Below are 5,168 nucleotides of genomic sequence, written 5' to 3'. Positions count from 1 at the left end.
AACATAAACAGTAAATTAAACTAGAACCTAGGAATTGAAATAAAAACTGATCATGCAATAACAAAAATAGCCAAAAACAGGAATATAACATAATAAGAACGGGATAAAATATAGAATGAAAGGAGCTCAACCACCTTAGTTATCATAGTGTCCGTTTCATTCTTCAGGCTGTGCTCCTCTGGAAGATGATTCGTTTCCTTTTGGTGCCATTAAAATAAACAGAAAAGCCATGAGCGAAGCGACAACACCAAACTTAAAAATTTGATTGTCCTCAAGCAAAGAAGAACTGAAAGCAGGAAGGGACTTAAAAGGATGTATGGAGGAAAAAAATATTATTGCAAAAAAAAAATAAAATGGTAAAAAGACAAGAGAGAGTAAAGAGAGATGTGGGGACCAAGATGGGGGGATTTGGGTAGGATTTGTTGTGATTTGGTGGAATATTGAATGAAGACATATGATTCCACGCTGAACTTGATGAAACGTAAGTTCAGCGCCGCCTCTTTCGCATGGAATATGTAGTCTCCACGCTAAACTTGGTGTACACCAAGTTCAATGCCAACCTCCCTTCCTTTTTCCCTTGTTACGTCGTTCTCCACGCTGAACTTGGAATTTCCCAAGTTCAGCGTGGGTCTTCTATCAATGTCACTCCATTTACGTCGTTTACCACGCTGAACTTGAGATTTCCCAAGTTTAGCGTGGACTAGGAAGAGGCAACCATCACGCTCGCACGCACACTCCACATTGAACTTGGAAAATTCAAGTTCAGCATGGGCTCGGCAGAATCAACCTTCTCTAAAATGGGCAAAAATTTTCTAAGTGTTCGGTTCCTGTTCTGAAAAATTCTGCATGAAGAAACACACGTAAAACAAAGGAAAAACAGTAAAAACTCAATAAAATTCAAATAAATAATAAAAATACTACTACGGAAAATAAACTAAGGATACGAAATCATCGGGTTGCCTCCCGACAAGTGCTTCTTTACCGTCACTAGCTTGACGGTCAGCTCCTCTAAGGAGGAGGATCATAGGGGCTCAGCTCTTCTCCCTTCACTGTGAATCTTCTCCCTGTGTCCCCAAAAAGTAGCTCAATATGCTCTAGAGAGAGGATTCTGTTTAATGTATAAGTGAACACTGGATTGCTAGTCAACACCATCTTCATTCCTAGGGAGAAGTCTTCAGTGGGAATCTTTTTGTTTCTCCATCCCCTAGGTACTTTCTTCTTTTTTGGAACCTCCGCCTTGGTGGATGATGCATTTTCGACATCAAACTTAGGTTTGATGTCAGGAGAAATTTTATTGATTGTTTCCAAAGGAGGTTTGAGCTGCAAATTCTGTTGTGCATCATCAGGGAGTTCTTGAAGGTTTGGATTAATAAGCTCAGTCTGCATTTACCTCTCTTCTTCACCTGTTGAATGCATATCTTTGAAGATATGAAAGACCAGTTGCTCATTATGCACTCTAAGCACTAATTCACCTTCTTTCACATCAATTAGAGCTCTCCCAGTGGCTAGGAATGGTCTTTCTAGGATTATAGAGGCACTCTCATCCTCCCCCGTGTCAAGAATCACAAAATCTACTGGGAGGAAGAACTTACCCACTTTGACCAAGACATTCTCCACTAATCCATATACAGGCTTTATAGATTTGTCTGCCATCTGTAATGCTATCCTCGTGGGTTGTTCCTCTTGGATTTGCAACTTCTTCATCATAGACAAGGACATCAAATTTATGCTTGCCCCCAGATCACATAGGACTTTCTCAAAGATGGTGCTCTCAATGGTACATAGAATTTGAAAGCTCCCTGGATCCGGTATCTTTCTTGGCAAGTTGTTCTGAATGATGGCACTACATTCCTTAGTCAGGACCACTGTCTCGTCTCCCTTTAAAGGCTTCTTCTTTGACAATAGCTCTTTCATGAACTTAACATAGAGAGGCATTTGCTCCAATACCTTAGCAAAAGGAATATTGATTTGTAACTTTCTAAAGACTTCCAAGAACTTTGAAAACTTCTTGTCCTTGGTCTCCTTTTAAAGTCTCTGAGGATATGGAAAGGAGCCTTCAACAATGTAGGATAAGTGTCAAGAGAGTCTGGGAATGGGTTGTCCACACGCTTTGGAGGGATGATGCGACCCCAAGGGTGTATTGGTATAGATTTTCCTCAATAAAATTGCGTTACAAGTATAGCTCTACCAACAATAATCCTCGGGTATCAAATTTAGAAGAGGGATTTGGTTGTCACAAGTTCAACCCCAATCGAAATAACCGAAGTATTCAAACCTCGGGTCGTCTCACAAGGAATGGGAAAACATGTGCTTCAACATTGGTTAGAAATCCGGGGTTGTGAGTTATGAGCAAGAAAATAAATGGGAATCTTAACAAGCAAGTAATCTTAAATTGCAAGAAACTAATTCAATTAACTAAGCAAAACATGAGCAATTCCAATGAACAAGTAACATCCCACATAATTCTATTCTAAACCAAACAAGTAACTATAACTAAGATAAGTAATTAAGAATTTTGGTTTTCAAATATGAATAATAAAAGCAACTCTTGGCTAGGCATGGAAATTGGGGTCACCATCCTTGTCTAATAACCATATCTTGACAATTATGAGGAGCCAAACTCATTAAGTCTACTTCTATACTTGAAGTACGTCAAATGGTTTGGTCGACATCAACCCATAAGTTCTAACCTCACTATTAATTAACTTAATAGAAGGTTAGCGTCAATGGCTATCAAATTGACCACTAAGGGCTCCCAAATCATCAAATCCATTAGACCTAATGACTCAAGTTTACCCAATTCCCTTAGCCTAGGCCAAGAGTAAAGAGAACTACTCCATAATCAAAGTAAACATTTCATTAAACACATGGTAAGCATTAACAAAAGACATGTTCAAAATAGCAATTAAATTGAAATCAACAAGTACCCACTAGCAATTATCAACATACAATCATCCAAACAACACAATTAATCATAGAAATCATTAATGCAACATCAACAAGTCAAGATTCACAATATTCATGAAATGGGTATGAAATGACAATTGACAAGAATTCATAAAACTACCACAAGATCTAAGTAAAATTATACTAAGGAATTCAAATTGAACAATTAAAACTAGTAATTAACAAGATCCAATTCACAATTCAACAAGGGAAGATCAAATTAAAACTAGATCTAGAGATGAACAATGGTTTCTCTCTCTAGAAGAACAAAGAACCAAAAACTAGCTAAAATTGTGTCTTAGTGTAAAATAATTGATCCCCTCTTTCCTCTAGCATCCTTGGGTCTTTTCCATGCAGAAACAGCTTGAGATTGGGCCTGATGAGTCTCAGAAATCGCCAGGCATGATTTCCTTTAATGAGGTCACGTGCAGCTTCCCGCACGTGCGCGCCATGCATGCGTGCGCGTCGATAGGAATTTTCTGATCCGTGCGGATGCGTCCATCCTTGCGTGCCGCTTCCAGCCAACCTCATCCATGCGTGCGCGTGGAGTGCGCGGGCGCGCCAATTCTGCTTTTTCCAAAATTTCAAGTCTTCATGTTCCTCCCTTTTGTGCATGCTTTCTTTCTCTCTTCTAGGCCATTCCTACCCTATAATTCCTGAAATCACTCAACAAATATATCACGGCATCGAATGGCAATAGAAGAGAATTAAAATATGGCAATTTTGAGGCAAAATAAGCATGTTTTTCATCATGGAGCAATATTAGGAAGTGAACACAAAACCATGCATTTCTTGTGAATAAGTGTGAGAAATATTGACGAAACCCCCAAATTCTACACAATATAAATCACAAAATTGGAGTTTATCAAATCTCCCCACACTTAAACCAAGCATGTCCTCATGCTTAAAATAAAAAGACCAAAGATCATGGTGAGAAAGGGTTTATGAAATGCAAACTACCTAAGTGGATGCATGCAACTAATGTAAAATCATCTACCTACTTGGTCAAGAGTAAATCTATTCTCCAAGAATACATGTGAGCATATAGGGTGAAATTAGCATGTAATTCATGAATCCTACTAAATTGAACACCACTAAGGGGTGCATATGACTTGCTAAACGAACGCTTGTGAAAGCCGGGAACAAAGAATTGAGCATCAAACCCTCACCGGAAGTGTATCCGCTATATTCGCTCAAGTATATAGGGTTCGTCACTCAATATTCTCCTAATCATTCTTTCCAAAATTTGTCTTTCATCTAACAATCAACAATTACTTAATGCATGCTTACAAGTATCATGAGGTCATATTCATGGGTTGTAACGGGGCTAGGGTGAAGGTAAGGATGTATATGGGCAAGTGAGCTTAAAATTTGAGTCCTTGATTAACCTAGGATCCCACTAGACACACAACCTATACAACTATAATACATTACCTAGCTACCCTTGAGTTTCACTTTTTGCATACTCACATATTCTTTTCAATTCACACTCATATGCATTGTTTTCTTCATTACTTTATCTTGGGATTTCTTTGTCCCCTTTGTTGCTTATATATATATATATATATATTATTTTTTTATTATCCCCTTTTCTTGGGGGCCTTGTGAACTAAAATTTCAATGCATACAGTTTAATCATTCAATACATGAGTATGTTCCCAAATCCTAGAATTTTCAATTACACTACAATTACACACCTATATATCTACCCAAATTTTCCAAGTATACCCTCCTATTTGAATGAAACACATCCTAACTTACCTAAGCTAATCAAGGATCCAAATTTAGGGACATTCATGGTTTTTCACTTAGGGTTGTTGATGTGCTCTAACTAATAACAAAAAAGGTTTATCATGGGCTCAAAATTGGTTAGCAATGGTAGATAAGAGGGTTAAGGCCATTTGGGAAAAGTGACTATTGAATAATGGTTAACTGAAAAAAATTTGAAAATCAAATTTTGTAGAGATAAGAAGTTAGAAAAGATTTTGAAATTAATTTTGAAAAAGATATGATTGAAACTTAATTTGAAAAAGATTTGAAAAAAAATTTGAAAAGATTTGATTTTTGAAATCAAAGTTGATTTCTTGACTAACAAGAAATTAAAAAGATATGATTCTAGAGTTTAAAGATTGAACCTTTCTTACTAGGCAGGTAACAAAGTTAAAAATTTTGAATCAATCACATTAATTGTTAGCATTAATTTCGAAAATATGAAATAAAAA

The sequence above is a fragment of the Arachis ipaensis genome, chromosome B06 (assembly GCF_000816755.2).
Source record: "Arachis ipaensis cultivar K30076 chromosome B06, Araip1.1, whole genome shotgun sequence".
NCBI lineage: Eukaryota > Viridiplantae > Streptophyta > Magnoliopsida > Fabales > Fabaceae > Arachis > Arachis ipaensis.
This window is presented reverse-complemented; position numbering follows the sequence as displayed.